The 13,207-nt window shown below is 34.3% G+C and overlaps 1 pseudogene; it reads left to right on the top strand.

Moving 5' to 3' along the window:
* Positions 1–1,157: 1,157 nt before the first annotated feature.
* LOC100713014 (myotubularin-related protein 12-like) lies at positions 1,158–9,255 on the top strand (annotated as a pseudogene).
* Positions 9,256–13,207: the final 3,952 nt, after the last annotated feature.

A 13,207-nucleotide genomic window follows, 5' to 3' on the forward strand; every position in this document is an offset into this window, starting at 1 on the left:
AGAAGACAATATAATAGTTACTGCTGATTTAATATCATCTTGTTTTGAAGTCCCATGAAGCTTTTGTTCTTCTGTTCTCCATTGTTTTATCATGTTGTATCTTATTGGATTTTATTATATGTGATAGTATAAACAAAAATTTTAATAGACAAGGAGATAATATAGAAACCATTGTTCGTTTTCTGTTAGTTGGTTCTAAATACCCTGCAATAATTTCATTCTCGTGAATGATTTTACACTGTCATGTTATGTTTGATGGGCTATAGTATATGAAGTTATACTCAAATATTTCAAGGAAAGAGACACTATCGTACCTACTGTTATGTCGGGTTATCTTGTGGTGAAACATTGTTTTGTTTAAATTTTGTTCAGTTCTGACCTGTGTTGTTATGCGTTATGTGCTCTTTTAATCTTCTTCTTTTAAAATTTTTTAAAATAAAAAATAGAAATGCAAATTATAACAGCACTGAGATTTCATTTCTTCTCCGAAAGAATGGCTGCCATCAAGAAATCAAGTGATAACCAATGTTGGCAAGGCTGCAGAGAAAAAGGAACACTTATTCACTGTTGGTGGAACTGCAACCACTGTGGAAATTAGTATGGAGATTCCTCAAAGAACTAGGATTAGAAAATACATTCAATCCAGCTATTGCTCTCCTGTGTATTTTCTCAGAAAAACTGATAACATCATCCCACAGTGATATATGTGCACCTATGCTCATACAAGGACAATTTGTGATAGCTAAATCTTGGAAACAACCAAAATGTCCATCAACTGCAGAGTGGATAAAAAAATGTGGTATTTTTTATAAAATGAAAACTACTCATCTCTAAAACAGGATGATCTTCAGACCTTTATAGGTAAATGGAGGCAACTTGAGAATATCCTCAGAAGTGAAATAAATAAGACTCACATTAGTAAATATCACATTGTCTCTCTAGTGTAAAAAATAATAAAAATTTAACCAAGGAAATGAAAAAGTTCCCAAACTACCAAGTGTATTTCTGACAGATCTAGATAAAAGCAACTTAAAGTTTATATGAAACCAGAAGAGACTCAGAATAGCATAAACAATCCTGGATAATAAAAGCAAAGCAGGTGACATCAAAATCCCATACTTAACATTACATGATAAAGCTATTGTAATAAAAACAGCATGGTACTGGAAGAAAAACAGGTATGTGGATAAATGACACAGAATAGAAGTAGAAACACCCATGGGCACCTAGAGCTACTTGATGTTTAATAAGAGAGCAAAAAGTATGCACTGAAGGAATGATAGGCTTTTAAATAAGTAGTGTTAGAGAATCTGGATACCCACATGCAGAAGATTGTATCTAGACCAATATATCTCACCTTATATTAGCCTAACATAAAAATGAATCAATGGTCTAAATGCTAAAACAAAATATTTAATCCACTGAAATATGAAATAGGTAAAACTCTTGAGGATATAGTCTTAGGCAAGGACTTTCTGAAAAGAACTCCAAGAAATGATACAGAGAATCAACAAATGTCATGATACCAAATTTAAGTTTCTGCACAGTGAAGGAGGCAACCAACAGAGAGAAGAGGCAGCCTACAGAATGAGAAAAAATATTGCCAGCTGTTCCTTGAACAGAGGACTAACATCTAGAATATATAGAAAAAATCAAATAATTAGACTCACCGAAGTAAAAGATAGCATCAAAAAAATGGGTAACTAAGATGAACAGACATTCTTGGAAAAAAATTATAAATACTCAATATATATCAAATAATGTTCAACATCACTAGTGATTAGAAAAAAATTAAAATTAAATTAATGATGACATCTTATTCCAGAAAGAATGGCTATCATTGTGACAATGACAAGAAGGAGAAAAACAGTGCCTTGTCAATATTTGTGAGAATGTAAACTAGTATAATTTCCATGGAAATCGGCGTGGAGAATCCTCAAAAACTAAAAATAGAAATTCTTTTTATCCAGCTACAAACCTTTGAGAGAAAAACAACATAATACAGGAATAAATGCATACACAAGTGTGTAGTAGCACAATTTATAATGGATTCATCTTGGAAATCATGCATATCTTCATCAGTGGAATGGATAAGGAAATGTATTTATGTACAATGTAGTACTACTCTGACATAAAGAAAGGTAAATTGGAGACATTCATAAGAAAATGGATGCAACTTGAGAATATAATGTCAAGTGAAATAAGTCAAACACACAAGCTTTGACTCTGTCCTCATCTTTCTGTGTGAGCATAAATAATCTTTTTTCCCTTCTATGCCTTATCTGAAAGTGGGGATGCTAAACTAGTCAGAGCTTACACACTGAGCATCCATGTGTTCAACATGGATGGTGGATGTGTTTTGAGTTTCATGTATTTATTTTAAAGTTGATCAGAAATCAGAATATTCTACAAAAACAATCTGGATTTCTCATTTCTTTTGAAAAATTGAGATATGTGGCTATATTAGATCCAAATTCCTATAAGGCAACAAACTACAGGGTCAGATAATGTCCTTTAGCTAGGGAACACACTCTTTGGTTTTTTATGAATTTTATTACTCCGTACTGCATTGTATCTGCTTTACTCTTTATTCTTTTTGCTGTCTGTGCCTGGCTCTACATATATTTAAGCCTCAGATCTAAGCCTTGAAGTGGACTTTTTAACATGTCTTCAGTAATGATTTTTTGCGTAGTAAGAATATATTTTAGCTAGTACTGTGATACACAAGAACATGGGTGAATACACATAGCATTATGTTAAGTGAAAGAAACCAGAAACAAAATAATAGATGATAATATTTAAATGAAATTCAAGGACAGATTAATTCAATCAGGAATGCTACAGGACTGATGATCTCTGATGTGATAAAGAGATATTGACTGGAAAGAAGCACAGTGAACTTTCTGAGTGAAAAGTGAGAAAATATTCTGTTTGTTGATCTGAGTGGTGGTCATATGGGATTTATATATGAGGAAAAGTCACAAAAGAATTATGCATTGAACTATATGTAAATTGATTATTATATTTTGAGTAAGATATTTATAAGGCAATATTGTTCTGAGACTCCTAAGTGCTATTATTCAAAATGTGGGTTCACAATTATCTGAATTAGTTGCTTAAAAGCAGATTCCTGGGACCCAGGGAACACCAACTGTCCCAGAATCACTGGAGATGTAGACTTGAGATATACATTTTTCAAAGTTCTGAGACTATAAGGAAGGAGCCAGCTTTAGGCACCTTTTCTCCTTCTGGTACTTTTAAATGGAGTGAATTTATTGGTATGCAGGTAGAATGAGAAGATAAATAACAATTCCATGACAACAAAACCATTCTGAGTGAAGTTCTATTTTCTCACTTGCTTAGAAGTATGCTTTTTGTTAATGAAGAGATGTGTATGTTGGGGAGTAGTGGAAGGGAATTATCTGGTGATAGAATGCTGATTTTAAAGAAACATTAATTCCAATGCTTTTCCAGAGGTCCATAAAAAGATCTGGATAGGTGCCATTAAGTTAGCTAGATTATCTACTTAAAGACGAGCTGGGTGTGAATAGTGCTTAGCTCACTTCTAATTCTGAAAAACTGGTCACAGGTTTAGGTTTTTGTCTATTATATCCTTTTGAATAAGTTTAGCCTAAATAGTAATTTCATTTCCTAGTATCCTGCCATAGCATAAAACCATCTTCAGTGGTAGAAATCAGTGACTTTCTCTGTTTCTTTTCAAGATAGAATAAAACAACAACAAAAAATAGAAACAATGTTCACACTTATATAAAAAGAAGAACAAATCATCAAGAAAATAAAAGCAAAGAAAAATTGTCCATTTTGGAATGTGTCTCTGCTGTCACTGTTAAATCAGTTAGACAGACAGAGAAAATATCCATGTTGGTTTAATCCAGCAAGCCTGGAGTAATTATAGTGGAGTATTGGATAATCGCAGTAAGCTTGTAATTTCAACTCCATAAAAGTTCAGGGTGATTCTGGTTTCTGTCTCTGAAGATGAGACCCATAGTCCACAAACCTCCAGGTTTCTCTTGGGTGGCTTAAACTCAGCTCCCTGGTCCTGGGTGGCTCCCGCAGCTGTGCCTTACCTCAACACTATGAGCTGCTTGATGGAGTCAACCTATGGTTACCCTGAGTCTCAGGTTCTGCTGGAACCTTTAAAAATCGCAACCTATCATTTGCCTTCTCCTGAGGACATCTGAACTAGATTCACTGACCAACTGCTGCAGCCTTCCATGTAGACTGCTTCAATCCACTGACTTGTTTCTATGAATATGCCTCTGGATTTTTAAAACAAGGTTGTAAACTCTTGCCACATCTAATCAATAGGATCTGGAAGTTGGTACAGCAATCAATGCAAAAGACAGGATAAAGAAATAAAGGCCCTTTCACCACTTATACAGATTCAGAAAGAAATAAAACTGTTTTCCTTGATTGTGGCATAAATTTAGGCACATAGAAATTGCACTGAAATACTTTATAAAAGTAACTTGAATTATGACATGAATTTAATAAGATATAAGATAATATACAAAAATAAGTTATACTACTATATACTGACAATGTATGAAATTAAAAATACAAGTTACATTGGCTTCAAAAATATTACAAACTAGCAGTATTTTGTACTAGATCTGCATACTGAAAAAGGAGAAATATTTGCATACTGAAAATTATAAACAGTTCTGGGAAAAAAATAAAGAAAATCTAAAAATGGGAAATTATCCATATTGATATGTTAGAAGGCTCAGTATTCCTAATATGTCAATTTCCTTTATATTGAATTATACATTCAAGACAATTCAGATAAAATTTTTGGCAAGCTCTTTAAAATTTTTTATCTGAATCATAAAAACATAAAAATATACTTAGTAATTGGTTTCTAAATGTTTTGATAGATGTATATATTGTATAATGTTTAAATCTGATTAAACATTTTTCTTCTTAGACATTAGATACAACTTTATAGATTCTCTGTAAAGAAAAATAATTTACTCTACATTTTTAATAGCACAGTAAAACTGTTTGCTCCTATCTGTTTCTTAATACCAATAAATCACCCTTTACTCCTTCCTGTTCCTTTCTCTGGCCTTCGGTAGCCACCATTCTAACATAAGCTTCTATGTGATTAACTTTTTTTTTTGTCTTTTTCTTTTTTTTTTATCGGTACCGGGGATTGAACTCACGACTGCCTGCTTGCAAGGCAGGTGCTTATGCCGCTGAGCTAAATCCCCAGCCGTGATTAACATTTTAGATTTCACATATGTGTGAGATCATGTGGTATCTGCCTTTTTGAGCTGGATTTATTTTACTTGTCATAATGATCTCCAATTCCATTTGTTTTGTTGGAAATTGCATAATTTTATTCTTTTTATGGCTGAATCATATTTTACTCTTTATATGTACCATACTTTCTTCAATCATTTATCATTTAATGGACAGGTTTGTTGTTTTAATATATTAGCTATTGTGACTAGTAGTGCAATATATTTTGTAGTGATTAGGTCAACATAGTGATTTCATTTTCTTAAACAAACGCCCAGAAATAGGATCAGTGGATCACACAGTAGTTGTATTTTTAATTATTCCATGCAATTCTACACTGTTTTCCATTGTGGCCATACCAGCTTATATTCCTAAGTGTTCTTTTCCCCCAACACATCCTCTCCAACAGTTATTAACATGTATTTGATAATGGCTGTTCTTACTGGGGATTAGAAGATATCACATTGTGATTTTAACTAGCACTCACTTAACAGTTAGTGATATGGAGCATTTTTCATATACCTATTAGTCATTTCTGTGCCTTCGTTTGGCAAATGCAGATTTAAATTTGCTCTCATTTCAATAGGTTATTTTTATCTTATTTTGGATTCCGTATATATTCTAGTTAATAATAAACCTCTTGTAAAATATATAGTTTACAAATATTTCTCCCATTCTGTAAAATGTGTTATCACTGTTTCCTTGGCTGTGCATAAGTATTTTTTGATAAAATTCCAGTTTGCTATGTTTTCTTTTATTCCTCATGCTGTGTGTGTGTGTGTGTGTGTGTGTGTGTGTGTGTGTACGCATGCTATCTCATTTCAAGAATTTCTTTCTCTGTCCAATGTCCTGTAATGTGTTCCTTTATTTTACTCCAGGAGTTGCATAGTTTCAACTTTTACATTTAATCCTCTGTTTTGAGTTGATTTTTGTAACTAGTGAAACATAGGGCTGTAACTTAATTCTTCTGCATGTAGAAATATATTTTTTCTCAGTAGCATTAACTAAAAAGACTGCTCTTTCTTCAAGATATGTTCTTCATGCCTTTGCCAAAAATCAGTTACCATTTATGGGTGGATTTCCTTCTAGCCTCTTTATTCTGTTCCATTAATCTATGCATATATCTCTACTCTAATTTGTACTGTTTTGATAACTACAACTTTTTGGTACATTTTAAAGTCAGTTAGTGTCCGCAGAAGAACTGAAGTTGGGGTCACTGCAGCCACTGGGGGCCCTAGGAATGGGTGAAGCCTTAGCCTCTAGTGCTAGTGGCAGATGCCACTGAATCTAGAGACAGGGCCATGACATGTTCCCGCATAATGCTGCTTCCATAGCAGGTGATATTCTGGGTAAAGGAGCAATTGTGGCAGCGCCACAATGTCCAAGTTCTCCTTCATGTGATAAGGGTGCCCTGAGTCAATTCACACAAATGAAAAGGAAGTAACTGAGAAGGAAGTCACTCTTCACTTGCTGCCAGATGAACAACTGCTTTGTAAAGCCAGCACAGTACTGAAGTATGTGCAGGAATATTCCAGTCAGCATGGCATCTACTGGAGACTCATTTACATATACTTCAAGACTGCCTTCTTGAGTGATGATGAATCTGCTTTGGATAATGGTGAAACTCGATTTAGGAATAAAGTTATGGGAGAAAATGACATTATATTTAGCTGTGCAGATCAGATTTATGCAATGTTTGATGAGAATAAAACTGTCTTTGGGCAACTGAAGAAATACCCTGAGGAACTCATCATCCACTTCTAAGACTTCTGAGTGTTTCACTTTGGTCTGAAGTACACAAAAAATGAGGAAGACAAAAGTATTTTCAGTAGCATAATTCATTATATCTGGTCTCCTAAAATAATTGAAATATTATTTCTATTTTTCTATGCAACTGCTGCACAAAACAACACAAGTTGCCAGCATCTTTTGTCCTCCTCACTCCTCTTCTTAAAGAGAATATACTGAGGTTCCATGGTCATGGCATACCAATATAGTGTTGGTCCTGCCACAATGGAAGTGCTCTTTTGCAAATGCCCAAATAATAGGAAGATGACATTTTGCAGATGTAGAAGAGCTTAGATGAACTTTATAAGACCACCTACAGGCCATGTTATGAAATTGTTAAAAACTTCCTATGCCTTCAGGAAATCCAGACTGCATACTCTAAATACTTGTTCCTGATAGGTGAGAAGAACGCTGAGCAAAAACTTTCTGTCAAATGGTGAAAGGCATACTGTGTGGAACAGAAGAGTGGTGTGGGTAGATGATGATGATGACGATGACGATGATGACATTGGCTATGTGAGCCAAAGAACAGACTAATAAAGACACAGTGAATGCAGACTTCCTCGATTCAGATGATGAAAAAAAACAGTAATAAAGATATAGCATTGATCTCTTATATGGTAAAGAAAAGCAAACTGGTATTGCTCATGTCACCATTTCACTATGAGGGAAGTAGTGATAGGGAAACCTTGACAAAATGAAGCCTGGCATGGAAACTTTCAACAACAAAACTGAAGGGACATATGCAAAAAAGTATTGTGAATCACAAAGGTGAGCTGACAGCTGAATAGGCTGGCACAGCATCACAAAGATCTACTATGACAACAGGAAGACAGAAAAGAGATCAACAATGCCCTACAAAAAAGTATAAAGAAAGTACAGGAGAACAAAACATGTGCTATCAGTGTAACAGTACTGAATTTTGGAAGACAGATATAAAATGTTTTTGTCTCTTGGAAAGTAGTAGCTGGCTTGACATAATCAGCCATTGTCTGAGAAATGCAATAGAGATTACAAAATGCATAGAAGCACAAAATATGAACATTTTTCTTTAAGAGGATTACACCTCCAACTTCTACTGCCTCCTTTCTTTTCTGGGGCAAGTGATGATGAACCCCTACTGGTTGAACCTGAACTGGTTTCCAGAGTCTTGTCCAAAAGGAGTGGCTCAGTTTCTTTGCAACTGTCTCTGCCAGGGTGACAAAGGGCAGTTTCTGTGTTCCTAATTTTCTTAGCTTGTGTCTGGAAGCTGGTGCACCAGCATCCTCCAGCATTTGAGCTCACTGAGACTTACCTGATTGTTTTGTCTGATAGCCTGTATATACCTATTTTTAGTACATTCTTCAAGTCACCACATAAAAAAGGTACTAACATGGATAGGAAGAGCCCGGATACAGAAAGTAAGTCTTTGAACGTGCTTACCGTGTGGAGTTGGTCTATATATTTCGAACCTAAAGCCCAGACATTGCTCAAAAATCCTCTCTGTGGAAAAGCCAAAACTGGAAAAAGGCCAGTGGAAAGAAATGTATTTTAACAAATTAACTTTGGCCTGATGAGACATAGTCCTTTCTTGAATGTCAGGATGCTGATGCCATTATAATTCTGCATGGTGTCCTGCTCCTTACCTACCTTTCATTGAGGACAGTTTTCTTTGCCACTCATTCAGTCTAATCATTTCCTAAAAGAGGATTTTTCAGGGAAGAGATGGATCACTTAATTAAAAAGCCTTCTGGTAAATACAATTATCAAACTTATTGATTCTTAGTATGAGCTGCAGGACAACTTTCAGGAGCTCTATGACAGTTGGCACAGCAGGCCTACTGACTACCATGGTTAAATATTGCTTCATATATAGGGGCCAGAAATCAAATTTTGGGCACAGTGCTACTTGTGAAGCTTTCCAAAAGCTCAAATCATAGGTGGTGGTAGAGTGACCATAGGATCCCTCAAAGCCAACTCTTTGAAATGAGAAAATCCAGATTTTCCAAGAGAAAATTGATGAACAGTGATGCAGCCCAGAATGCTTACAGGCAGAAGCACCTTGATGACTGGGGAACCCTGTCCACTTGATCTCACCATTTCCTTTTGCTTTACTTCATGACAATCATCCCAGCCTATCTTTCCCACCAGTGACTGGAAAATTTTGGGAGATGAGGAAGATCTGAACAAGAAGATGAGTTTGTGGACCTAGGGGATGTGTGACTTGTGTGCTTGGTGGCTGTGGAGAGTGGGACAGTTAGTCTTTAGACTAGTGTCTTGCTAATGGCAGGAGTGTCCTAGCCCATCCTCTGCTGGAGAAAACCTAGGCCTTAAAAAAAGAGCTGCTTCTCAAGTTTTTTCATGGTTCTGAAATACTATGCAATTAAAACTATCTCTCATATTATTAGTTGGAAAGAATTCTTACTTGCCCCATCATAGAATTGTGGCCATTTCCTGATGCCTAACTTTTAAAGAAAAGGTGCAGTGATCAGTTTAATACTAAGAAAAACCTCAGTTTGACATTTTTGACTTTTTATTTTCTTCTTTTCCTTCCTGTGCCAAGGTAATTCATACTGTCTTTGGGAATAGTAAGGTGACAGCCCATTTCAGGAGCAAGGTCGGCTTTATGAGATGTTTTTATGCAATGAAAGACTGAGAAAGAGGTATTAAAATAGCATTTACTTAAACCATTGCACTTTTTCCCCTCACCTTATCTGTAGAAAAGTTCTAAAGTTACACTATTGCCACATACCCTAACACTCAGCTCCTCCTTCTTCCTTCCTGGACTCTGTCACATGTGCAGAGTGTTGGGTCAGCTACCACCCACTCTTCCCTATCAGCTTCAGATCTTTCCTCAGCACTGTCCCTCTGTGCTGCCTCCCTTGGAGCACATAGTTTCAGTGTTTTTCTGCTGAATATGCTGGTGAAATTGGAAAAATCTCTTGGTTTCCCCAGAGAAGCTTTTGGCCTCAGGAGTTTCCCAGTGTTTGAACATCTTGTTTTGTTGCTTTCCACTTGCTTCCAAGGCTTTGGAGACCCTGACAGCATCCTCGTTAAGTATAGTTCCTCAGCTGCTTTCTAGCTATCTGCTTCCCTTGCCTGCTCTGATCCTGCACATACTACTGAGATAGGGCTCTTGTGAATGTAGCTCGTCTACTGATGTTTAGCTGGGAAAACAGCTAAACATCAATGCCAGAAGTGATGATTCTCGTAGGATCCCTCAATGATTGAAGGAGCCATTGAAAAAACTCAGTGATGCCTGGTCTTCTTGGATCTTCTGATCTGCTATCTAAAATTGTATCTATATCATTAATATTTTCATCCTCTGTGGAACTCTTATCAAATCCCACAAAAGAAAGGAAGAAAATCTCTTACACTAGAACCTTTCAGATGAAGTGTTTTCCTTTATATACAGTTGCTCTTCAGAATAGATCCTGATGTGAATATTAGATGTTTAGAAATACCTGATAGAGGACAATAGGAGAATTTAAAGCTATTGACAATGGAGTTTAAAATTTACATTGAATCACCTTTGTACATACAAACTGTTTGCTCTTCTATATTCTGCCTTAGTGCACAAGCTGGTTTTGTTCAGTTAAGATAACGGGTTGAGGAGAGGGCAAGATTTGTGCATCTAGTGGACACACACCCCTCAGTCTTTGTTGCCTTAAAAGAACTGTGGGAGTAATAAAATCCAAAATGTGTAATTGTCATTGTACAAAAGAAAAGAAAAGAAAGTTCTCTAAAGGGTATAACTGCATATATATGTTTAAGTGTATAAGATAGATAACGATATTACTGAGTTTTTTTGGATCATTGAACTAAACTGTTTCCAGACTCACTGTTTGAAAGTCCACTTTATATGCTTTAATTTTGTAACCTGAACAACTATTTCTAAGATGAGAATATGTAATCTATTAACTAGTCATTTCTTACTGTTTATTTTTTAAATTTTGTATTACTTTTACCCTTTTTCTATTTTTTTTCTTTTTCTCCTTAAAAAAAAGTCTTAGGAGTGAGGTCAGTATTAGGCTTATGATAGGAATTTTTAAAATTCACTAATTCTTAGCTCCCTTCACATATGTTCTATGGACTCACTTACTTCTCTGCTTCTTTTTTTCCCAAATAAGGAATGTTGCCTTATGATGACAAGAATAATTATATAATAGTCTCTTCAATTTTAGTACTTTTCTTTTCCAAAATGCCTGATGTGATGCTTTACACTTTATAAAATATGGTTTAAAGGCAAAGGCTCATGGCCCTTGTCATAGAAGTTGAAGGTGCATTGAAATATTTTTCTATGATTTTAAAAAGATAATTAGTATAGAAAAACAATCAATAGTATGACATGCAAGGTCTTAAAAATTTATGTGATTATATTTTAAATCAGATGTGTTGTATTTTTATACAGAATTCTCAGTGGGTTTACATATTGTGAATTTTTGTTCAAGATTCAGATGTGGGTTATGCATAACAATAAAAGCTAAATTGAAACTTTCACTTTAAAATGATGCCCTGTGTAAGTTTGGAAATACATGTTAGTAATTCACTGTATATAATGTCTTGACTTTGTTTATACTCCCAAGTTTTTAAAACTGAAAATAAACTGACATTTAAATTCAAATTTTTCTTTTGTTTAAGGAATAAGCTATATATATACTGTTTTATATATGCTTATATATTATATATGTATGCTATATATATTATATATGGTATATATATACTGTTTTATATATATGCTACATATGCTATATATTATAAATGATATATATACATATATATTTTATTTTTGGATGAACAAAAATGTTTACATATGTATTTTCACTGCATCATATCTGATTGCAGAAATTAAAGCACAATTTAAAACCAGTATAAAATAAATTCAGTTACTGTAATGTCTCCTGCTTTGTTCTTTTTGATGAATAATACTTAGACAATTCAGGTTTTTCATGGCCCTGTAGAATTTTAGAATTTCTCTTAGTTATTTAAAGAATATTGTTAGTATTTAGATAAGGATTATGTTGGCTCTAAATCACTTTAGGTTATATTAACATCTTAACAGTAATGATTTTTCTAATTCATAAATGCAAGATAACTTTTCACTTTTTTGTCACTTTAAACCTCTTCTATCAATGTTTTAAAATTCAGTTTTGGGGTTTATTATAAATTGCTTTCTTGGTTTCTTTTTCATAAAATGTGCTTTTAACATATTTAATAGCAATGATTTTTATATGTTGATTTTGTATCCTACAGCTTTTCCAAACTCATTTATTAGTTCCAGTATGTTTTGATAGGGGTTCTTTGTGTTTCTCCATATAAGATAATGTCTTATGGAAACAGTGATAGTTTTCATGACCTTTATTTATTTCACTCATCTGATTATTCTGGCTAATATCTCCTGTAATATTTTGAACAACATTGGTGCAACTGAATGTACTTGCCTTGTTTCAGACCTTAGATAAGTTTTCAACTTTCAATGACTCAATTTAATATCATTTATAGTCTTATTATAAATAACCTTTATTATGTTCAAACAGGTTCTTTATCTGGCTAATTTTTCCAGGGTTTTTATTGTGTCATTGAAATTTATCAAGTGATCATTCTGCATCAGTTGAAACAGTCATAGAGTGTTTGTGCTTCATTCTGTAGATATGTATATTACATTTTTTCTATACACTGAAACATGTTTATATCCTTGGCATTAAAATTACTTGATCTTGTTGAATAATCCTTACTTTTAATATTTCTTTTTTTTTTTTTTGAGACCAGGTCTCACTGTGCAGTTCAGGCTGGCCTTGTGCTCTCACTTTGTAGCTTAGGCTGGTCTCAAACTCACAGCAATCCTCCTGTCTCAGCCTCCTAAGTGCTGGGATTACAGGCATGAGCCACCATGCCCAGCTACTTTTAATATTTCTATACTTTAGTTTTTTCATTTTTTTATTTTAAAGAGAATAAACCCAACACAATAAAACAGAATAAAGACAACCAAAAAAAATTATGAAAGTGATACAGGACTTCAAAACAAGATAATAGGAAATCAACAATGTCTATCATATTGCCTCTTGTTATCTTCAAAATAGTTGCCCATGCCATCAGATATAATAAAATCAACCAAAACATGACAGAATAAAACCAATCAAATCTAAAAAATGAAAGCTATATGAAACTTCAAAAT

This window comes from Cavia porcellus, unplaced genomic scaffold (assembly GCF_034190915.1).
Source record: "Cavia porcellus strain 051 isolate PalLab524CR breed Dunkin Hartley unplaced genomic scaffold, mCavPor4.1 scaffold_3, whole genome shotgun sequence".
Classification (NCBI taxonomy): Eukaryota; Metazoa; Chordata; class Mammalia; order Rodentia; family Caviidae; genus Cavia; species Cavia porcellus.